The following is a 25666-nucleotide window of genomic DNA, read 5'->3' as shown; positions in this document are numbered from 1 at the left end:
ACCAGCAGCAGACTTCCGTGGTGAGCAGTAGCTTTACTACAGTGATCTAATGAGCAACTAGAGTGCTAGCATTCAGAATTTATGGCAAATGTGTGACATATCTGATTCTGAATACCTTCTTGATGGAATCAAAGTAAAAAACTGAAAGCATTTCCTACTGAGGAGACTGCAGTAAATGAGGAAATTAGGAAACTTCATAACAAATAAATCTCCCAAGATGGCCACCAGAGACAAAAGAGCCCAAATGCAGCACAAATATCATACAGATGTAGCCCACATGTAGCCCAATGACAGAAGTGTGCAAAACGGTCCCCAATGTTGTATATATGCCCAGGGGAATGGGGTCCCCGGGGAGAATAGAAATTAGTGATAGGTGCTAATTTTTTTTTTATGGGCAAATTAGGAGTTGCGCACCCGGCGCGGAGCTCAGCACGGCCCCCTGGTGTGCACGCACTGGATGCGTGACTCCTAACGCGTCGGACACGTATATGAGGTGAAGCGCGCAAGCGTCGCGTAAAGTAATACGTTTGTGTCTCGTATGCGCCTGGAGTCGCGTACCGGTTGCATAGCAATTGTGCAGGAAAATACGCATCCATCGCACATCCTACACGGATCCTACACAACAATCCTAAAATGGTGGCTAGGTTCCGTGCAGCGATCGAGAAAGGTACGCTTTGGGTGCGCGACTCCCCCCAAAAAATTGGAAAAAAAGAAAATAATATAAATAGATTTTTAAAAAATTAAAGAAACAAAAAAAATAGAGTTTCAATATTTGAAAAAAATTTTTTTTTCCATTTATATTAACAATATATAATGTAATTTTAAAAAAATATGTAAAATAAATAGTTAAAAAAATGTAGAAAATCAGTATCAAAAAAATAAATATAACTATTATTACATTTAAAAATTGTCATTTAAGAAATCATTGAAATTCACTGAAAACAACATAGGTTTCAAACATGTTATACTTAGCAATTGGCATTTAAAAAACCTTTGAAATTCACTGAAAAAAACATAGGTTTCAGACATGTTATAGTTAGGAATTAGCATTTAAAAAACCTTTGAAATTCACTGAAAAAACCATAGGTTTCAGACATGTTATAGTTAGGAATTAGCATTTAAAAAACCTTAGAAATTCACTGAAAAAACCATAGGTTTCAGGGGTGGTATAGTTAGCTGGACGTTTCACTTGTACAATACTATTGAAATTCCTCTGTTATAGTTAGTTCTACTAACTATAACTCGTGCGCCCGCAATCTACTGCTAATGATGTCACATATTAAATCATTCATGACATGGTCAGTGACATCACTGATGACATCACTGGTGACATCTCAAATGACACCACTGATGACATCACTGATGACATCATCTAGTAGATGTAATATGTGACGTCATCAACAGTGGATTGCGGGCGCGCAAGTTATAGTTAGTAGAACTAACTATAACGGAGGAATTTCAATGGTGAATATATATATCAGCATAAAGCACGTACGTTCCAAGGGCATTGTACCAGATCATATGAGCATGCCATCATCACCCCCGCTTAAAGAAACAAGTGGAAAACCCACAATACCTGGCTTTCTATTTCCCAATGTCAAAAGCTGCCTTATTCTAGAAACAAATATTGAGAAAAAGATGACAAGCAGGCATTGCAAGAATATGTGGACCAAACCCATCTCCTACCAAACCCCGTATGGGGTGTCAGGACCATTCAAGAAATAGTGAAATCATCTGACCTCCCTAGAAAAAGGCATGAAAGCTACCCTGATAGTTTATGATAGCAAGTGTGCATCAGATCTGAAGAATCATTGACACAAATGGTTGCATATGGGTTAGCTCACGAAGGTCTTTCTTCGGACACTTATTGACCAACATTTACAGGATCCCATTGGCGTTTCTTATATGTTTCACCTTCTCCATAATTTATACCTTCTTCTTTAGAGTTACCATTCATTCCGGATGACTTGGAACAGCTAAGATGTCAAGTGAGTTCATCGTCTTCAGCAATGCTAGCTCATTTGGTTCTAGTACTTGTGGTGACTACCTTTGCTTCAGCCTCTCTTCCTGTTTCTTAACCAAACTTGATATGGACAAGTCAAAGAAGAAAAGGCAATGTCATTGCAAAGATTATCAACCTGTGAGGAAAAAGAAGAATTGAAAAACAGTTGCACTGGTCCCAAGATCCAGATGACATACTCCTCCTACAAAATAATCTTTCTCCTGATTAGTTATGAGTGTCTTTTTCCTCCAGATACACATGATTATTATAATAACTGTTTTATTTACAAGTGCTTCACTATTGAAATATTGAGAAAAATATAAAAATAAAATAAAATCTTTAAAAAAATTGTTAGAAAAAACACAAATGAATTAGCTTCAACTACAGCTGCAATTGAAAGTCTGAGTTTGAATAATACAACTTAAAATCTCAATATACTATTTTCCTTATACAAGTATACCCTTTATATGTTTCCTGTTTCCACCGTCACAACTCTGCACACTGGTATTTGGTACACTTCTTAGTGATATTCATGGATAAGTCAAGATGGATTTGAGATTTAGGTTGACTTTGAATGTCCTTCCTTCTCGTGTGGTTTGAGAACAGCACTGTGCATGTAGTTAATCAATACCACTAATGGGGAAATTTTAAGTATTAGACACGAATTTTCGGTTGTTTGTTTCCTTTTTCTTTTGGAGGTATTCACACTCTTTATGAATGCGTGTTGTATTGGTTGAACACTGAGCTACCACAGCATCACGCAGCGGATGTGTTTTGATTTTACTGATATCTCAACATGAACACGTTTTAGACCTTTTGTAATTATCAATTCCTAATTCATTGGCCCTATGGCTGTTATCGTTATTGCACTTGCAAATGATTAACCAAGGGTTGCTTTATGACCTCCTAAGATGGGGAGTATGCCGGCATGTCAACCCAGACGAACCTTTATCGACATACCATATTGGAGGTAAACTGCCCACATAGCAGATGAGCTCATTTGCAGTTTTGTTGATCTTGCCTATTTTAGCAATTCTAACTGTTATGTAATGAACATCATGGTGACCATACTCGAGAGCGAGTCGAGACATTCACTGATGTAGATACTTGTGACTATTACGTTTTTTCAGTGTGTGTCTGCTATTTGTTTAACTCCTTACTGTGCAATTAATGACAATGGGTTACAATTTGTGTATATTACTGATGTACGCTTTACCACTCCAATATGGCGACCGCACTTGTCAATGTTCAGTCTTTCCTTGATTTCCATGATACCGCTTTTCACTCGCAAACTTTATTTAATCCCAAGTGGTGGCATCTTTTGTTACACGTGATCAAGGCTTCTGCCGAAACGCGTTGTGTAATAAACACTCTGACCTGAACTACGTTGTTGCTGTGCCTTTACTACTGAGAGCATACGAACATTGTTTGCAGTTTGCAGTTTCTTGTGGAATATTGGAATCACCGGTGCGCTTCGCCGGCATGTATGCCACCCTCCATGGGTCCCTACACCCCAGAAGAAGCAGAGTCTAATTTTGGTATTTCAAGTGAGGGGTGCGATTTGGACCGGCCGTCGAGGAGTAACCAAACCGTTGGAATTATTTGCTGAACGCGATGGATGCGAAGACACTGTGATCCGTGGAAGGTAAGCCTGAGCTTTTTCTTCCTGTTCGTCCCTAAGGGGGAGCGGCAAGCTCTCTTGTTTGTTGTAAGACTTGATAACTACGCTCTCCCGGGGTTAATGACAAGGGTAGCCGGGTTTTGCCGAGCGGTTCACTGGTCGTAACTCGCATGATCCCTGAGTCTAAGTCTTGCCCTGAACAGACTCCGGGTGCATTATCTGTGCATCTTGTGGAGTATCAATCTGTTGGTATTCATTGGCTCATTGAGTAATTCACGCCTCGCGTATTCCTGATACTTATCCTTTCAAGCATAAGTAGATTAGATCCTTTTGAGTTACTGACGGCAGAGGGAACTTCTGATCACAGAAGGGTAGCATCGGTAATTCAACAACATTGACATTGGTCAGAGCATCAGCCCGTATGGAGGAAGAAGCTGAAAGAAGAGCGGCGGCTCTTAGCCTTTTCAGTAGGAAACCGACAACCAGTTCACAAATTGGACAATCGACAAACCCCACTAATCAATCTCTGGATGAGAAAATTAAGAAATTAGAGAAACTCAAAAGAAGTGAGATCTCAAAGTGGTGGGAAGCCACTTCTCTGCAAAGCTATGTCGATCAAGCTATGGCTCCGAGAGGTCTTCGCATCTTTATTACCCCCACTTACGAAGCTCCGAATCCAAAGATGCTGGAAGACTGGTCACAACATTCAGCCTCCAGCTCCAGAGGAATGATGGAGATCCTGATTAAGTATGCTTGGCAGGATAGGGAGGATCTTCTAAAACAGATCTCCGTGAGCATGGCCGAATTACAGCAACTGCTGGACGCAGCATCTTTGAAAAAGGTATTGGAAACCATGAAAGAAAAACTTTCCAAACATGAAGAAGAAATAAAAGCACGCAAACAAAGAAAAATGAACAGAGACCATTGTGACTATGAAAGTGGAAGAATATTAACTTTCAGTAAGAAATATGACCATCTTTATAAAATCCAAGAGTCGGATAAAACAACAACTCTGGTGAACTGCAATCCGATTGTTACTGACAACTCCATCATAAGTGACACCGAGTCTGATGTCTCTGGCGGTAATACATCTGGCGAAGAAAGAAACATAAGGCCGATTAATTTTTTAGAGGAATTTCGGGTCCTCCAGAAGGACCGACAAACCACGAAAGACAACAAGGCACCATCATCACGGGGTCGCGGACGGGGAAGAGGCAGGGGAAACGTCGGAACAGAAGGAAGAGAATCCAACAACGTTGGGAACACAGGCAGAGGACGGGGCGCAGTGGGAAATCGTCGTACGCGCTCAAACAAAAACTATTAATGGATACCGAAACGGTAAATAGAACAGTGGTGAATTTGTCTAAAAGATCTATGACCGATACAGAAAAACGAACTTTGTGCCTAGGACTTTCTTTTTGCCCCTCTTCCCCCTTTAAATACACAGATACGAGAATTGATCTTTTCAAGTATGTCAGAAAACTTAAACTTAAGAAGTGGCATGCTTTAAAAAGACTGGGTTACCAACAACCCTCCAAAAAGACCAATACTACACCTGACACGAATTTAATGATCAGTGATGTAGACACATTGATTACTCTAGCTGAACTAGCCCAAGAAAATAATGACGTTGAGACCACTCAGACGCTCGAAGATATGGAAGTGACACATGCAGCAGCAGCTATGACCCCCTTTAGGGCCCAATCTACCTTCTTACCCATTTTGCCACACGATAACATTGACTCTTTTCAGGACTGTACCATCAAATCTCTTATAGAGCTGAGACTCAATACTTCTAAACGTACTTTTGACACTAAAAACAAAAATAATCTATCTTTCTCCCAGAGACAAGCACTTAAAAAATTGGCTGACGATACTAGCATTGTGATCCGCCCGGCAGACAAAGGGGGGAACGTGGTGATACTGGACAGGGAGGATTATGTCAACGAAGCAATGAGGCAATTAAGTGATAATGCTTTCTATATACCGATTACCATCAATGTATATAATCAAAGCATCACTGACATTTGGGACAAACTCAGTGTATGGCGAGACAAAGGTCTCATTGAATGGGAAGAATTTTGTTATTTAAAAAAAGACCATCCAAAGTTGCCTATTCTATACCTCTTACCTAAATTGCATAAATGTAAGACCAAACCCCCAGGACGCCCCATTGTGTCTTCTATCGGATGTGTCACGGAACACATCTCCAAGTACATTGACCACTTTCTGAGAGAATTTGTCATCCTTCTCCCAAGTTACCTTAGAGATACTAAAGATTTTCTGGCCAAGATAGAAAATCTAGAATGGAAATCTGATTATCTGTTCATGGTACTTGATGTAAAATCTCTGTACACGATCATTGACCATACCCAAGGGCTCGAGGCATGTGAACATTTTCTGAAATCTAGACCTCTTAAATATCGCGAGCATAGCCGGATGGTAATGGAAATGACAGACTTCTGCCTCAAGAACAACATTTTTTCTTTTAATGGCGCCCTCTACAGGCAGACAAAGGGTACTGCGATGGGTTCTTGCTTTGCTCCCAGTTTCGCCAATTTGTTTATGGGATACTGGGAGCAAGAGATCTCTGCTAGTACCACTCTGCAGAAAGACTTCCAACAAGTCATCTTATGGCTACGCTATATAGATGATTTGTTTATCATCTGGAGCGGAAGCCAGGAAGAAGCAGAATCCTTTTTGACGAAACTTAACATCAACCAGTATAACATCTCCCTATCAGGTACCATACATGCCAACTATGCAGAATACCTTGATGTTCGCTTGGAAATCAAGGGGGACAAATTATGTACCTCTTTGTTCCGCAAGGAAACAGCAGGTAACAGCATCCTGCATGCCCTCAGCAGCCACCCAGAGGCTCTCAAATGGAGCATCCCCTTTGGGGAGCTGCTGAGGGCAAAAAGGAATTGTAACAACCTTGAATCCTACACTGTAGAAGAGGACAATATTGTTAAAAGATTTTTGAGCAGGGGTTATCCGAGCTGGGTTCTCAAAAAAGCTCGTGAACGAGTTAACACAGTACAGCGCATTGACACCCTCAAAGATAAACCCTCTATTGAGGAGAGCAATGATACGTCAGGTACACGGATGATTTTAACCTACAATTCTGAGGTACAAAAAATCAGACACATACTGACGAAACATTGGAGTATTCTGAAGTCTGACAACATTCTGGGTAGTACTTTACCTGACCGCCCTAACATCACTTACAGAAGAGACAAAAACATCCGTGATATGGTAGTCAGACACGACATAACCCAGTACCCTACCAATGAAGGACATGGTTTGTTAGGTTTTTACCCGTGTGGGCATTGCAAGGCGTGCCGACACAGTAAATTCATGAGTACTGTAGAGTACAATGGGATCAGTAAAAAACTAACCCAATTTCTAACATGCAGTTCCAATTTTGTAGTATATGTAATTGTGTGTACGTGCAAATTATGGTATATAGGGAGCACCATTTGTCCAGCTAAGAAGAGGATACTAGAACATATCAGAGCTATCACCCACAATGATCCTAAATACCCGGTTGCACGCCATTTCAATGAACGTCATTTTGCTAATGTTGCAGATTTAAGCTACATGATTTTGGAACAAATCCCCAGGCATCCTCGAGGGGGTGACAGGGTATTGACTCTGAGGCAACGGGAATCAAGATATATTATCGAATTCCTGACCAAGAGTCCGAGGGGATTGAACTTGGATGAGGAACTGTCAATACATCTAAAGACATGATTCAATTCCCTTGCTCTACTACTGACTTGTGCTCCACTAGTACTCATAACTACAGATTCTAGTGTTTAATGTAACTGAATTTATTTGAAGCTGCCCTATCATACTCTAACTTTGATACTTGTTTTTCCTCCCTTTAGGCTGATGTTTATCATACACATCAAATTCTAATGTGAATTTTTTGTATTGTTTTTATACAGGAGTGAAGGAAGGAGCCCCTTCTTTGGCACACACCGACACGGGCATCCTACCCTTTCCTCCGTTCCTGTTTCCACCGTCACAACTCTGCACACTGGTATTTGGTACACTTCTTAGTGATATTCATGGATAAGTCAAGATGGATTTGAGATTTAGGTTGACTTTGAATGTCCTTCCTTCTCGTGTGGTTTGAGAACAGCACTGTGCATGTAGTTAATCAATACCACTAATGGGGAAATTTTAAGTATTAGACACGAATTTTCGGTTGTTTGTTTCCTTTTTCTTTTGGAGGTATTCACACTCTTTATGAATGCGTGTTGTATTGGTTGAACACTGAGCTACCACAGCATCACGCAGCGGATGTGTTTTGATTTTACTGATATCTCAACATGAACACGTTTTAGACCTTTTGTAATTATCAATTCCTAATTCATTGGCCCTATGGCTGTTATCGTTATTGCACTTGCAAATGATTAACCAAGGGTTGCTTTATGACCTCCTAAGATGGGGAGTATGCCGGCATGTCAACCCAGACGAACCTTTATCGACATACCATATTGGAGGTAAACTGCCCACATAGCAGATGAGCTCATTTGCAGTTTTGTTGATCTTGCCTATTTTAGCAATTCTAACTGTTATGTAATGAACATCATGGTGACCATACTCGAGAGCGAGTCGAGACATTCACTGATGTAGATACTTGTGACTATTACGTTTTTTCAGTGTGTGTCTGCTATTTGTTTAACTCCTTACTGTGCAATTAATGACAATGGGTTACAATTTGTGTATATTACTGATGTACGCTTTACCACTCCAATATGGCGACCGCACTTGTCAATGTTCAGTCTTTCCTTGATTTCCATGATACCGCTTTTCACTCGCAAACTTTATTTAATCCCAAGTGGTGGCATCTTTTGTTACACGTGATCAAGGCTTCTGCCGAAACGCGTTGTGTAATAAACACTCTGACCTGAACTACGTTGTTGCTGTGCCTTTACTACTGAGAGCATACGAACATTGTTTGCAGTTTGCAGTTTCTTGTGGAACCTTTATATGTAGTTAAATGCCTAGATATTTATTACTTTGCTCCTACTGTAGAAGAAAAAAAACCTTTTACTCTCTCCAATGCACTGCTCTTTGTCTCACCCTATACATCTCTCAATATATCCTCTACCTCCACTCGCTGATGCATATAAATACTCATTCTACTACTATGATCTCTAAAGCAATCATTTCTAGACTCTTTTCTCCTTTCTCACTCCTTGGCGCATCCAATCCTCATTTTGCTACTATGATCCCTCAAAAAATCCTTTCTAAATTCTTCCCTCATGTATCCCTCCTTGGACTCATTCCAAACATCATGGTATTACTATGATCTCCCTAATCCCTTTCTAGAGACTCTTTCCTCCTCATTCTCTCCATTTACTCATCCCAATACTCTGTTCTCTGAAGTGACAGTTTCTAGACTCTTCCCTCTTCTATCCCTCCATCATCCTATTCAATCCAACTAACAGACTTGCATGCCCACCGCTCAAATTCACTCATATTTCCCTAAACTAATTCACCAATAATCCATTTAGACTTCCGGTGTACATGCGACTCGCTGAAGAGCGGTTAGACGTCTCATCATGGGTAGTAAGCGCTATTTATACAGAATTTATAGAGCGCGAACAGTTACCTCTCGAGGAGGTGTCCCGGCGCTAGAAGCAGAGCAGAGAAGCAGATACCGCCATGCAAGTCAGCCCGATTAAACCGGTTGGTTGAAGAGCCAGGTTTTCAACATTTTTTTAAAGCAGGGTTCAGAGGGAGCCTGTTGGAGCTCAGGGGGGAGAGAGTTCCAAAGCCTTGCTACATTGGCCGAGAACGTTCTCCCACCCAGCCGAGCCCTTTTCACTCGAGGGACTATTAGCTGGATCCGGTGGTTAGAGCGGAGAGCGCGGGACTGCGAGTATCTTGGCAGCCGACCCCTCAAATAGGTTGGGCATAAGCCAAACAAGGATCTGAAAGCTAGCGTGAGGGACTTAAATTTGATTCTATTGGCTACAGGCAGCCAGTGGAGTGTTCGAAGATGCGGAGAGACCGAATGTTTAAACGTAATATGCATTAGCAGTCTCGCAGCCGCATTCTGAACCATTTGCATAAATACAATTACAATATTCGGCTCCTCTTAGAGCTTCTTCAGTTGAAAATGTGGTCTTGTTTAATTGCATCACTATTAGAACGGTAAGAAAAAGTAACATTGAGACATCACCTTCTGTTTTATGATTTTTAGAAACACCAACATCACATGCCAGGCTTTTGGTAGTTCCGGATCCAGGGTTGTAAGAGCCTGTCATGTATACTTTTCTGACTCCAGCTTCTATTAAACCTGGTGATAGACAATAGGAGAAGTATATATCTTTTGTCTGTGATCCTTTCTTCTTGAGGGATAATCCACCCCCTCACTCTCCGGTACTGTCTGCAGCTAAGAAGCGTTACAATGCTTCTAGCTCTCCCTTCGATGCTCCACCTGAGAAAAAAAGCAAAAGGATGGACCCAGTCAGTAATAAATTTCTGGAACAGCTTAATAGTCACAAGATCCACAGCTTTAGCAGAGCTATAACCAAGAGCTTTAGAATTCCCAGGAGCATAACTTTGAACTGGCACTGAGGAACAATAAAAAAGTATTTACCGGGACTCTGAAAGAAGTGATGTTGACATCTGACCAGATGGTCAATGCAGGCACAGATTCATTTGATTTGGCCGCGCCTCGAATATGCCACAGCCTTTTGATGAGACCGTCTTCCTGGTTAAGATTTTGGACTTGATGAACAAACTTATTTTGGGGTCTCAAACACTGTGATTCACGTAACAGGTTTGTTTGACCACAATATAGGTTTTTACCATGTATTAATTCTATTGTAGGAGTCAGTAACCTTTTACAAATTTTCTAAAATGTGATTTATTGCAATTGATACCAATTTCAAATTTGCAAGGGGTGTATTATTGACGACCCTTCCAAAGGGCAAATCAGTATGTAATATATCAATGGTTTGCAACCATAATGCAGTCTTCCTATGGGACCCCTTGCCCTTTGTGAACTTAAAAAAAAAAGTTTGCTGGGGAGAAGGCAGTGGTTCAGGGGATGTTGCCAACTCTCAAACAAACATTTGAACAAATTGAAACTTTTTTGAAGGCAGTCTGCTTCCTATAAGAAAATCATGCTCCGTTTGAAGAAAGGTTTACTTTAATGAAATGTGATCAAAGACATGGTAGTCTGCTGACCCCAGCAAGTCACCATGCCTGTGGTGACATCCAATCAGAGTAAGCCACAATTAGCTACATACCTCATTAATATTCATGAGGTAGGTCAGACTGCAAATCACTGTGAGTGAAAATGTTACAAACTGACCTATCTGTACATAGGTTGGTTTGCAAAATTCAACACAGGTAGCAAACATACTGGTCATAATTAGTGACCAGCATTATGCGAACAGTGGGTTTCATGAACAAGGATACCAAATAAGAAATTATAAATTGTGACCAATAAAGATTTGTAATTTGTAGTTTCTTTTTTGGAATGTACTAGTATCAATTTAGAAAAAGTAGTTAAACATTGCGCACCAAGTTCTACCAAGTTCTACCACGTGCATTGGTATTTTACGAACCGACTTATAAACGAATAGATGGTTCACAAAATACAGAATTGTAGTGGGTCACAGTTCGACCTATCTCATCAATATTCATGAGGTAGATCGCAAATTGTTACCTACTACAATCCACCATGTATGTGATTGCTTTTAAATCAATCTTTTTTTTAATGCAGCACATTTTCCTTAAGGGAAAGAGAGATGCGTTTAAAACAACAATGAAGAGTTACATAGACCTTTTATAGAAGTAGGCAGTGGTCCCAGTAAAAGTTGTCTTTTACCAGATGACTGTAAATGATACATGAATTAGCATTGGGAATGAGATGCCTACCAGTCCTTTCAGTAAAAAGAATTCATACAAGAAATCATGAAAGCACATAATGCTTGCTAGGCTGACCTCAAATCACCATGATCTATTTTACTACTTTGATTTCAACATTTCAAAGGTATAATGTGCGGCATAAAATCATAATGTAAAGGAGACAGTGCACGTTCTGTGTGTGCTAATGTTGTGCAACTGTGTGGGCTGGCAAGCACTTATACAGCCATTGCCAGCGAATGCGTTTATATTAAATTTGGCAGCATTATATCAATTGAGAAGGAGGAAACGGATACTGGCATTTCAAACCAGTTGAGCAAGAAAGACTTTTAGACAAACACGTGCACTTGTGAGTGTTTTCAGACCCTTTATTTACTGAATATTTAATTACAAGATACAATGAAAGGAGGCTTCTCGAAAGAAAAACAAAATGCATTTTCCAGCATAACTAACTCTCCTGTAATGTAACTTAATTTCAAAACATTCCTCTGAACATAAAATCAACAGGGATGGGACAGGCTCTGCATTAATGAACCCACACCCTTTTCCAGATGGAGCAGGGTCTGGCTATCATCAGCGTGTACAGTAGCAAAGAAAGTGACCAAAGTTCAAGGCTGAAAAGTATGGATGATAGTGAAGAACATTAGGGCATCACACCCTTTCAGGTCTTCTGCCACTTCCCTTTTACAGGGCAAATCCATTCCACTCCCAAAGAGGTGTCAAAGTCTGAGTATTGCCTTCATTCATTTTGTTGATATGCTTCCTTAGTCCATTGCAGTTGATGGCCTCATTGGCTCCTTGGTACTTATATGGAGTTGCCTTGCATAGGAACCTTCCTGGCCTTTGTTAAGAGACTTGCATGGTTAGGACCCCAAACTACTCTTTTGATTTTGGTCAAATAAACTTCTCTCTGAGGATAGAAAGTTGGCATGGCCACTTAACTTAAGTGCTAGGTTGTCTCTAAGGAAAAGACTCAGAAACAAGCATTACATTGAATGGCAAAGTATATGCTTCTCTGTGTATATTGGAAAAACCTTTACTAATGCATCCTCACAGTGGGACCTCAGTGAGATGCAGATCTTCTCAACTGTGAGTCATAGTTTACCGTCAACAAAAATAATCAAGGCACTGATTTTTGAGTCGCCAAGGTGGACCTTCGGTACTTTATCGTTCTTCTCTTCTACCTTCCCAACCGGTTGGGAATCACGGAAAAAATTTCATACAAAGGAAAGCTATCACTTAAAATGTGTCAGTTGAGCCCAGATGCAAACGACTTCTCTATCTTATGTCTTACTCTTACGCTGGCAATAGCAACTGTTCTTGCACAATTCTTATTTTTCCGTCCATTGGAATGAGTCAGCTACAACTGACCTACCATTTTTTGGTGGTGCTTTGTTCTCTTACTGTCTCTTCTTCATGGATGGGGCGCTATTTTCAATATCTTTTCATATCTGTTAACTAAAAATAAAAAAAAGTACAATGCTCCCTCTGTGACCATTAGACTGTTAATGAGACACATACTCAGGGGTGTGTATGCGGTGGATAGCTCTCCTTGGCTGATTCAAAACAAGGGTGTTTATTTGCTTGGGAAACTTGTTAGCTGAATTCCTGCTTTTTTCTGTACTGGGATTTGGTAGATTGCTGGTAGTGTCTCAATGACATATGGCAATCTCTGTTACACTCTTTCTTCTCTTCCTTGTATATTTGTGTGTGTACTTTGGAGAGAGAGAGAGAGATCAGGAGCTGAACCATCCAAACTGTTGAAGGAACTTTGGGGAAGCTGAAACTGAAGGCCTGGCAGGAGGCAGAATGCCTTAAATATACATGAATGGTTGGAGGATGAGATGAAGGAAAGGTAACTCACATCACACCACACCTCTGGGAAATCCACTGGCTCCAAATACACAAACACACTCATTCCAAACTCCTCACACCCACATTCAAGGCACTACACAATTCAAGCCCCACCTACATGAATGGTTGCATTTCCTTCAATTAACCACGCAAATGCCTGTGCTCCACAGTACTTCTATTCGCACACATCCCACACATATACAGAACCAGATCAGGTGGATGGATGTTCACCTACATTGCTCCTAAAGCGTGGAACGACCTCCCACTCCACATCAGAGCCTCCTCCCTTCTTGAATGCTGCAAAACGCTGAAGGCCTGGCCTTCAATTAACCAAGCTATCATAGGCAGGGCTAGCCACATATCTGTCTCCTTCGGACTTTAGACCCATGCACAGTACCGGGACAACACTAATTTTGGTTACTGACCAAATAAGACGCTCTCTTGACATGAATATTCCATCACTGAGTGTGCTGTTGGACCGCAGCATTCAACACTGTATCCCATTCCAGAATGTTGCAAAGGTTGTAGGAGATAGGAATCCATGGCATGGCACTAAAATGGTTCAAGGATTTTCGAACCTAGACTATTAATATTGGTTCTTGTAAATCGCGAACCTTACAACTAGATAAGCGAGTGTCACAGGGATTTAGTCTTAGCCCTGCACTCTTTAACATGTATGTGGACCCCTTGCTAAAATTGTCAGAACTTTTTGTTTTGAACCACTGTTGTACGCAGACGATACACAGTTAATCATTACACTCGGTAGAGATCTGAACAATGCAAAAACACACATTAACGTAGGTATGACAGCCATTGCAACCTGGATGACAGAAAATGGTCTCCAGTTGAACACCAATAAAAACAAGATTATACTCTTTGGCAAGACCCAACAGATTTGGACACCTGACAGGTGGCCCTCTGAATTGGGCGCTGCACCTACTCAAACATTTGTTGTATAAAATGTTGGTGTTCACCTAGATCAAACACTCACTATGAAAGAGCAGGTTGGAATCACCACAGGAATCTGTTTTCACATGCTGCACTTGTTACGGAGAGTTTTTCTTCTTTTCCCAAATTCTACGAGGAAAACCTTGGTCCAAGCATTAGTTATCAGCCGCCTGGATTATTATAATGCCTTATTGGCTTCCATCAAGGAGACAGTGCTGAAAAAACTGCAAGGATTCCAAAATATTGCAGCACGTCTTATCACCAATCATCCACCCATGACGGCTTCTTGGCCCCTTTTGTGCTCTCTCCATTGGATGCCGATTCGCAAAAGAATAATTTTTAAAATATGCTAACTGACACATAAATCCTTATTCGGCAAAGCCCGAGCTATTTGTCTTCAAAGCTCTGTTATTATCGGCCAGATGGATAGCTAAGATCTTGTGACAAAGTCCTGTTAACAGTTACTCAGATAAGAAAGTCTCACACAGGAGCCCCGCCCCGTTGTTTTGGAATGAGCTTCCACTCTATCTACATCAATGTATTGATCATTTTAAATTCACAAAACTTCTTAAGACAGAGCTGTTTGTTGGTTAGTTAGCTCTGATTGCCTGTCTATGATCTGGGTTGTGCCCAGATAACCCCTCATGGGTCACTTGTTTGCATTATAAATTAAACTAACATGAAATAACATACAGCTGCTCTGCACCAGGATAACCTTTCAGATGATAGTGCGCTTTACAAATACACATAACATAACAATGATAATTATCATGTGTATTGAAAGAAGTCTGAATTGGTTTTTAGGGGAGTTTACATAGCCGAAGAAAGAAGTGTAACAGTCTATTATGCCTTTTGTCTGGTTTCTAGGTCAATCAGCAAATACTGTGCTCTCCCCTACCCATGAGAGGGAGGAAGGTTCTGGCTTTTAACACTATTGTTCCAGGGCCTCTTATACTCCAATGTGATCAACCAAATGAACACATATATGAAAGCTGAGGGACCAGTGTATCTTGTATTAATACTCAGAGTGGGGGTTGTGGATCCTCCTTAATTGAGCCCTACTACCGCCAACTCGCCAGGCTGTAGCAGGCTGACAATGGTGGCGGATATGTGTTAATAGGTGGGACTTGCTTTTTACCTTTAACCTGCACAGAGAGAGTTGTTTGCTGCCCTCTCCATTCTAAATTGGTCTGCTAGTCCCTTGCAACAAGATCATTACCTACATCCTGTTGTGTGTGGAAATTGCATCAAGAATATAAATGTGTAGCAAAAGGGCTTAGGAGTGTGTGTGTCTTTATGAACTGTTGACACAGCAGACTCCATTTTCATTTCCTCTGTGTAGCTGGAGTACAAAAAGAAGGATTAAGGAAACCTGCCATTCAATAAATGTATATTTTGCCGGGCTCCTTCAATGCATAGCTGTTCGTCTTGAGGTGTTACCCCATCGTGTTGATAGGTGGAGTGCGTAACCCCTTTACCTCTTTTGTGCCCATGTTTTCGGCTTCTCTGGGCAAGATATACCCACCCCTTCGTCTTCTGACACTTGAAGACAATGGCTGTATTTCGCCTTCACGGATGGAAATAGCAAAAGGAGCAGACCTGCCTGAAATCAGTTCCATAACTGTTGCTATTGAAACCATAAGCTCTTTCTGGAAACATAGTTTAAGAATGTAGTTGAAACCCGAGCTAGTGTTTCATGTAATCTCACTGTCTGGCACTGAGGCAGGGCCAAACTGGGAACTCAAAGCAGGCCTGGCAATTTTGTCAGACCAACTTCCTGGGTGGGGGGTGTGAGGAGGCACAAGTGTGAAAAACCAATGCTTTTGTTACTGGGGGTCGATGTAGCAGCACCATTGCAAAACAGGTCCCAAGTAACAAAACCGTCCCCCACCACTGCAAAACTGGCCCCCACCCTTCCGGCCTCCCGGTGGAAAGCCCAATGCCCGGTATGGTCAGTCCGGCCCTGCACCGAGGCAACACCCTTGCAGGCTTTTGAAGTAACCTCTGTGATACAGGGCTGGTGTCCCTGGCAGGGAGCTGCCAGCCTTGTCAGGGTGGTCGATTCGGTCCATGCAAGTGCTGAGACAGTGAACAGAGAAGAGGAGTCTGCTTTGCTGCTGAAAGGGAAGCGCTGGAGGTGTTTCTGGATGAGTAGCAGCTGGCAAGAGGTAGACACAAGTGGCACCTGCACTGCAAAGCCCAGGGAAGATCAGCACTGCCGAGGCTTACAGTGAGCTCCTGCACCACTGCTCGCTGGATGTGTGCTCCCAGCTGCCTCCAGCTGGGCCTTGAGATTGTCCTGAACCTCTCCCTGGCCTGCAAACATTTGGTGGTGTAAACTGAAGCTGCATGTACCCAGCTCGGTGATACCTGCGGCTGTGGGACCAGCACATAACTCAAGGGGTCCCATACAGCTCCCCGAAGCACAGAGTGCTGAAAAGACTGATTGCGCAACCAGGGGGTCTTGCTTTAATGTTGCTTAATTTATGTCACATTTCTCTACAGCACAGCTCTACCAGAGGGTGTCAGTTTGCTTTAGAATGTAGGAAACAAAGAGCGCAATGAATTTGATTGCATAAAAACATTTGAAATGATAAGCAGATGGTGGCAAATGAAAAGGTGACAGGGAAGGGGTTGGAGTAGAGAGGAGGAACAGTTTTGGAACAAAGGGAGTGGGAATAGGTAGACGAAAAGTGGAGTGGGATAGAGTTGGGGTGAAGGATATATGGGAGCAGAAGAAGGGGGAAATGAAAAGATAGGTCAACAAGGGTTAAGATTGAAAAGAGGAATGAGGAAAAGGGGATAAGGAAAGGCGCAAGAAAGGAGTATTGAGGATTTGTGTTGAAAGGTGAGGTGGGAGGGGCAAGAGAGTTAGCAAGGATTGCAGGAGGATCAATGAAAGTACCATGGAAGGGAAAAGAGGAGGATGGGATGGGAGAGAGGGGCAAGAATTGAAGTGGGAAACCGGAGGGATGTGGGGAGAGTTCGGGAATTCTCGCTAGAGTAAGGTGGGTGGGGGAAGAGGAAATGGGTGAGGAAGAGATTGACGAGGAGGATGAGGTGGAAGTAAATAGGATGATGGGTGAGAATAGCGAAAGCAAAGGATTGGGATAAGCAAGAGAGGAAAACCGAGGGTGAATAATGAAAATAGCAGGATGGAATGAGGTAAAGAGGAGGAAGGGGGGACAAAAGGGCCGATAATGGTGGCAAGGAGTATAGAAGGAAGGAAGGTGAAAAGGGAAGAGAAGGACAGAAGGTGAAGGTGAGAGAACCGGAGGGTCGAGAGGAGGAAGAAGCTGGAAAGGGGGAAGAAGAAGCTGAAGACGGTTAAATTGGTAGCAGAGATATCTAAGAAGGAAGATAAAGAGGGGAATGGCTAATGTAGTGAAGGAGTTAAGAAGGCAGGAGGGAGGTAGTGAGAAGGAAGATAAGATTGTAGGGTAAAGAGAGGTGAAGGAGTGTTATGGAAAAGGTCAACATCCTTTGCTGGGCAATGAGCAACATTTGTGTGTAAGAATAAATGATGAGCCACACTGGAAACACAAAAAACCATATATTGACTTGGTAAAATGATCAAACCGTGAATTAAAAATAAAAGGAACATAATAAATATACTATACTATGCAGTATAGATAAACAGACAGACAGACAGACCGACCGACCTTGAAAGCACATATGGCCTGTAAATTTGGGGTTCTTCTCTAAATGAATATTGGGAAACGATAGTGTCAAACGTTGTGCTTTAAAGCACTTTAGAACAGTAACTCAAAAAGAATTTGAAGAATAAAAATACCACCTTACAAAGGGCAATGTGGGTTGTCTTCAAAATGATTTGGGGATTTACTCTTATACCAGGAAGGTTTGGGAATTTCCTCCATTAAAAGTTTGAAAACAAACCACTTTAAACACTGTGAAGCATTACCAGTCTATTTCCTGTAGTTGTTAGCATGGTGTCAGTATCATAGAATGTTTATTTGCATGATATTCTGTTGTGAACAGAATAAAGTACCCTTTTCCCATTCAATAATAAGCTCAGGGAGGGAAATAGAATGATTAAGAGTTTGATGGATGGAGGTCAGTCCATCAAAGTTGCAGAGGACATTAGATCTATCACCCTGATGGACTATTGTCCTTCAAACTTAGACATCATCACTATCCTAATGGTGATCTCTGTACTTGATAGGAACTGCAATCATGGTGGTTCATGCTAAGGTACCAAATGTTTGATGGATACCTGTGTTCAGTTATTAGTTTTTTCTGTACCACATCATCAGGATTTACCTAGCACTGTTGGACACAAAAAAGGAAATCACACTGTCTACCCTAAAGAGGGTGGGCAGGGTATTTCCCTACCTCTGATGGCCCCTGCTCTGCCAGGCCATTGTACCCTGTCTGCCAAATCTGGCCCTTAATTCTAAGTCTCAAATCCCGCACCATCTCCCTGAGTAAGTCCTGCTCGCCTCACTAAACTGACAGTATAGTGCTAAAGAGGTGTACTTGGTCCTTGGGAAATAGTCTAGTTGGTCAGCCTTCTGGCACCTACTCATGGCATTATATGAAACCCAAATTTGAGTCTAGAAAATTAGAGTGTGAGAGGCGAAAATCTTTATGGTGAAACAGTTATGACAAACATACTGATATTGAACAGAAATAATTCATTGTTTACATGATTGTCCTCAGATGACTCTGTAGCCCGTTCAGATTACTGCAAGGGTATATCACTGCCACTTGAGTCAGGTTATAAATATGATATACTTTGAACGGTATAATGTTATAGAGAAAAGGGCCTCAATCTTTTCTCTATAACAAGAACTACTTCTGATGGGGGCGTGGCTAGGCGCCCGTGGGGGATGGCGGTGTTCGGGTAGAATCTCCGTCCACGCCAGAGTTTATCGGCGGTTCGCACACCTATTTTCAACAACGGAGGGAAGCCCTTCGTGTCGGAACATGCCAGGCTCACTCTTATTCCTTTTCCGGCGCTGAGGCACAGCTATTTTAGGTTTTACAGCCCATTTTACCTCCGGTCGCGGCTTGTCATCGGCCACGACCGCCATTTTGTTTATTTTTGCCCGCGAACGCCTTAGCAGCGCGTTTTATCACGCATGGGATCCCTGGATGCCTCGTTTGCACTGAAGTGACCCTAGCACCCCCCCGAGGCACAGATGTGGCCGACCAGCACTCTAAGGTGACTTTTTTTTTTTTCTTTTTCTTCTTAAATGGTGATTTTTTTTTGTCTTCTCTTTTTTCATGGATTTGACTGGAATTTTTGGCTCTCCTCATACACGGCGGCCATTTTATGACTTCAGTTTCTGATACTTATGACTCCAGTTTTTTACTGGCACACCTCTAAGTTAATTTGGTTTTTGGAGTTTTTTTTTTTTAGTCGGGCACTGAGATATTAATCACCTTATGCTCCACAGGCGTGCTGATGGCGGATTGCTCCAGTAAAGTTCAGAAACGTAATTATATAAAAAATTCCAAGTTATTCACGGCATTGGCACATTTAGAAGCTTCTCAATCTTTCCCTTCAACTGACATGACGTCGAATATGGAAGCCTCCTCACAATCTTCGGTAAAAGCGAATTCTAAGACGTTAAAAAAAGACCCACCTTCACCTCCTAAGTCCTCTTTGGTCATTTCTATGGAACTACTCCTTGAATAGATTCGGGCCCTGCGCCCTTACATGGAAGAGACTAATGCTAAACTACAGATCCTCACTGACAATTGGGCTTTGATGGATGAAAGAGTGTCGTCGGTGGAGCGAGATGTCTCCTCTCTTCAGGATTCTGCAACCAAAGTCTCTCATATGCATGCGCAGATTTCTTCTCTCCAGAAGCAGGTGGAGGACATTGAAAATCGTAACAGACGCAATAATCTTCGTCTTTACGGCCTGGTGGAAGGTTGTGAGGGGAGTGACCCCATTAATTTCTTCAAGTCCTTTCTTCCTAAGCTTCTGCACCTGCCTGATGATACCTCACTCAATATCCAGCGTGCTCACAGGCTTGGTCGAGCGTCCTCCTCTCTTTCCGTGCCAACGAAGCCTAGAGGTGTAATAATGTATTTTCTAGAATACACAGACTTGTTGAAAGTTCTCTCAGCTGCCAGAGCCTCTCCTCGTCTTACATGGTCGGGCTCCACTTTGTTCTTTTCACAGGATTATGCCAGGACCACTGCAAACCGTCGCAAGGCCTTCTTGGAAATGAGACCTGACCTTCGCTCCATTGGTGCCAGATATGGTCTTTTTCATTCCTGCCTATTTAAAGTCACTCACAATAACAAGACTACAACATATGAGGACCCCGCGTGACTTCGAAGTTTCCTGAATTCCTGTGGTCAAGCTGACACGGAGCTGTCTGGTCCTTCCTCTTCTCTCCCACCATGACTTTTTCTGTAGTTGCATTCTGATTCCCCAGTTTGTTATGCTTTGCTGCTTTCCATTTTCACAGGTTCCTCAGATTGCATGTTCTCTTGTCAAGCTTATGTTTTCTATTTTAGCCTCCGATATTGCAGCTTTGGTTCCTCAGTTGGTCATATGCTTGTTTTATGCCTTTGTCGTTTGTGGTTGCCTAACCTTGTTATTTTTCTCCCTCCACAGATCATTGTTCTGCGTTCCGTCTTGTTTCTCTGGTTGGATGTCTCACTCACCCCGAGTGCCCTGCCTCTCCCAGTTGGCCCTACCTCCCTCCCCTCGTCTCTACGTACGCTTTCGCTTGTCCTAGTTCCTGATTGTATTTTTCCCATGCTACCCCCCGTAAGTACCCTTCATCCCTTTTTTACCATGTTTCTCTTTGTTCTATATTTTCTTATTTTGCCTTTTCCCTTAATGCTTTCAGGTTTATTGGTGTCATTACCTTGTTCACTGCTCTTCTCCTCTTCTCTTTCCTTCTTCTTTCTTCTCCTCATCGTATATTGGCTCTCTTGGTTGTGCTTATTTCTCCTTACATATCTTATTCCCCCTTGGCCCTTACTTACCATTATCTTTGAGCTCTGCCGTATCTTCTTATCATTCTTAGTATTTTCTTGGCTTTTTCCTACTGACATGGCTTCTCTGGTTCTTCTTTCACTTCTTTTTCTTTTGCTCGCGCTACATCATCTTTATTCTTACTTCATTCTCTCTTTTTCTTGTGTCCTTACTTGGTGTGAGGCTCTTTCTTGCTGTCCTATTCTCTATCTGGTTCATTCTTTTATTTACCCTTAATGTCAGTCCGAATTGCTTCTTGGAATGTTAAAGGTCTTCATTCTCCTATCAAGAGACAAAAAATGATCTCTCACTTAGCCAAATTAAATGTAGACATTGCCTTCTTGCAAGAAACCCATTTGTCTGATATTGAAGCTGCTAAGCTCAAAAGAGGATGGGTAGGCGCTGTGTTTTTGTCTCCTGGTGATGGTAAGAGGAACGGCGTGGCTGTATTAGTTCGCAAGTGTCTCGCTCATTTGCTCTTGGTTTCTGAGTCAGATCCTGAAGGTAGATGGTTGTATGTCAAACTTTCCTCGAAGGGCGTCCCCATTTCCCTTCTTAATATTTACGCCCCTACCGGTGGCGATCCTGTCTTTTGGCGCACAATGGCCTCTCGTATTACTGAATACATTGATGATAATTTTATCTTGGCAGGTGATTGCAACTTACCCTTTGATCCATTTTTAGACAGACACTCCAAAGCATCTTTTGTCCCTAATAAGTCTCATAAGCTTTTTGCTCAAGCGATATCCCAACACAAACTCATTGATGCTTGGCGTCTCTGTAACCCTACTTCTAAAGAGTTTACCTTCTATTCCCCGACTCATCACTCGCAATCACGTATCGATTACATTTTTCTTTCTCATCATATGTCTCAATCCCTCACCCATGCTGACATTGGCCCCATCTTATTTTCTGATCATGCCCCCGTTTTGATTAACATTGACATCCTACCTAAATCCACTGGGCCAAAAAGATGGCGCTTTAATAATGCTTTACTTCTTGATCTCAAATTCACCGCCTCCTTTGTTGAATTCACCACAGAATTTTTTGCCATTAATGATTCACCCACCATGCCCAAACACGTTATCTGGGACGCCTATAAGGCGACAGCCAGGGGCTTCATCATTAGCTTTGTGGCTAGTAAACGCAAGAATGCTCGTAAACGCACTAGCGACCTCCTTTTTACGATTAAAAAATTAGAGCATTCTTTCTACACTTCCCATTCGCAGGAAAGTTTGACTGCTCTCATTGAAGCCAAGATGCAATTCAATAAACAATCCACCGAAGATGCTTCATTGTATTTGTTGAAATCCAGTTCAAAATTTTATGGGGGTAAGAATAAAGCGGGGAAGGTTTTAGCCAATTACTTAAAAGTCAAGCAAAACAAATTGAATATTGAGTCTGTTTACGATGTTAATTCTGTTTTACAGCATACGGATGTTGACATTTTAGAGCAATTTTCTCAGTTCTATTCCACACTCTACTCTTCTGAAACGCACCCCACTGCTCATTCTCTTGCTACTTTTTTTTCCAGCATTCAGGCACCTTCCAATTTCCCTGTTGATCTGTCTGCCCTTGAATCACCCATTTCTAGCTGTGAATTGCTCGCCGCACTTCAGTCACTCAAGAAGGACAAAGCCCCTGGCCCAGACGGATTCACAGTTGAATTTTATTTGCACTTTTCTAAACTGCTATTACCCAGGCTGCATTCCCTTATTGACTCTTTCATAATTAGTGGCTCTTCCTCTGGTACATTTTCAGACGCTCACATCTGTGTTATACCCAAAGAAAGAAGGGAAAGATACCCAGTACTGTAAGAATTATAGACCAATTTCTTTGGTCAACATTGATTACAAATTATATGCCAAATCTCTCACCTTAAGACTGGACCCCTTTCTTCCTGAATTGTTAGGCCCTCAACAGTCTGGTTTCGTTAAGGGTCGATTCATCACAGATAACACCAGACTTTTGTTTAATGTCCTCTCCAAATCCCCACAGTTCCAAGACTCACTAGCAGCAATTGCCCTAGACGCGGAAAAAGCGTTTGATAGAGTAGAGTGGACTTTCCTTTTTTACGCCCTCAAATGGTTTGGGTTCGGTCCGAATTTCATCTCCTTTATCTCCTTCCTTTACTCCAGTCCCAGAGCGGCGGTTTGCGCCAACGGTCTAGTCTCCTCTTTTTTCAATTTAGGTAGACGTGTTCTTCAGGGTTGCCCTCTCTCCCCCTTCCTTTTTAATCTGGCCTCGGAACCCTTTCTTTCAAAACTTCGTCAGAACCCTAACTTGCATGGCTTCCAAATTTCCCAAACAAATATTAAACTTGCTGCTTATGCAGATGATATTCTACTCTTCATGTCAAATCCCGCCACATCTTTTCCCGCATTCCTGGATGAAGTCCATGATTACTCCCAGATTTTCTGGTTATAAGCTGAACAATGACAAATGTGAAATTTTACCCATAACTAAATTCACTTTTAAACCGGATTTTGCGGCGTCCAATTTTACTTAGAGCCCCTCACACATCAAATACCTTGGTTTCCACATTACCCCCTCCCTTCCCGACACTGTTTCGTTATGCCTCAATAAATGTATCCAGAAATTATCTGACCTCACTTCTAGATGGCACCCGTTATACCTTTCCTGGTGGGGTCGTCTTCAAAAAAGCACGTATGTCCTTGCTCAAATTGCAACTCCCCAAATCAGAGGGTGGGGTTAATTTTCCGGATTTTCCCGCTTACCACAAGGCATTCCTTTTGCGACAAGCCTCCCTTTGGTTGCAAGACCCTGGTGAGCCATCCCCCTTATGGGCTGTCATTGAACGTCTTTCTTTATCCCCTTTTACTTTCGCTGAATACCTTTCATTTTCTCGTAAGCCCCAGTTTACCTCCATATCTATCCACAAGTTTACTACAAAATTGCTTCTTTCCACTTCTCCAGGTCCCCCCTCCTCTGTAGCCGAATTTCTCAATTCCACTATTTGGTATAATGACAGTATCTCCATCAACCGCAAGCCCTTTTATTGGAAAACCTGGAGACAAAGGGGTTTGATCTGGGTATCTCAACTCTTTTCTAAGTCTGATTTCTTATCCTTCTCTGTTCTTAGCCAAAACTTCCATCTCCCTCGTTCTTTTGCTTGTAAATATCTTACGCTTAAGAATGCAGTTATGTCCACTTATGCCCTTCTTTCTAATTCCCCCATCCATCCTCACCCTCCCAATCCTACCTTGCAGCTTAGTACCCATCCTACAGCCTCCTCAATATACCACTCATTTCACACGATCCTCACTCCTAGGCCAAAATCCAAGGTTGAGGAACAATGGGAATCTGATTTTGCCATCTCTTGGCCCGCCTCTCTTTGGGATAAACTATGGACCAAACTTCGCAAGACATCTAGGGCTGCTTCTCTCACACAAACCCTTTTCTTTATTTACAACAGACTTCTCTTTTCACCCCAGGTGTTGAATAAGAGGTTTTCTTCTATCCCGGATCTCTGTTGGTCCTGTTCGACACCTAAGGCCACTCTTTTTTACATGCTTTTTTCTTGCACTCTTACGCACAACTTTTGGAAACAAGTTTGGGCCCAAATCAACGCCATATTCCACACTGCATCCCCCTTCTCCTATGTCAATATTTTTTTAGGGAGCCTCTCTCCTTGCTGGGATGACACTGATCTTAATACGCAGATTGTTGATTTGTTGTTAGCTGTTGCATTCCAGCAAATCACTGCTAATTGGAAAAACTTTACTAACATTTCTTTCAGAGCATGGTGGTACAATGTTTGCCACAATCACAGGCTAGATACTGTTTTCGTGTACCCCCTTAGTTTAGCTGCTAAACGACATGATCTATGGTTTCCTGTAACCCTGTACCTAGATATCTGTGCTAAACGTTCCTCTCATGTGTCTCCTATTCAGCAAGAGGTCTCTAAGCCTCCTTGATTGACCTTGTTGTTCATTTGCATTTCCTTTTTTTATATAATCTATTTTACTGCTCATTATTTTCAGCGCTGTTTTTTGTTATATAGCCTCAAATCTTTGTTATCCTCTGATTAATTGTATATTTTCATCACCATGTTTTACTTTTTCTCTCATACTGAAGTTATGTTTTTATTTTTTCTTATGTACGGACACCTTTACTTATCCAATAAAAATCTTTTGAACTTAAAAGAACTACTTCTGATCAATAAAAATAGTCCTATGTTACTAATGGTTTTTACCATTGTTATAGGAGAAACCACATCAAATACAATATCATGTCTAGAATATTGACCAATACAGTGTAATGAAATATATATAACTGCACATAGATTACAATTTTTATCCTCAAGATAACTATATGTGGGGTTAAGCCTCCAAATAAAATTGAACTTAACTACAAAATA

This window comes from Triturus cristatus, chromosome 4_2 (assembly GCF_964204655.1).
Source record: "Triturus cristatus chromosome 4_2, aTriCri1.1, whole genome shotgun sequence".
Classification (NCBI taxonomy): Eukaryota; Metazoa; Chordata; class Amphibia; order Caudata; family Salamandridae; genus Triturus; species Triturus cristatus.
This window is presented reverse-complemented; position numbering follows the sequence as displayed.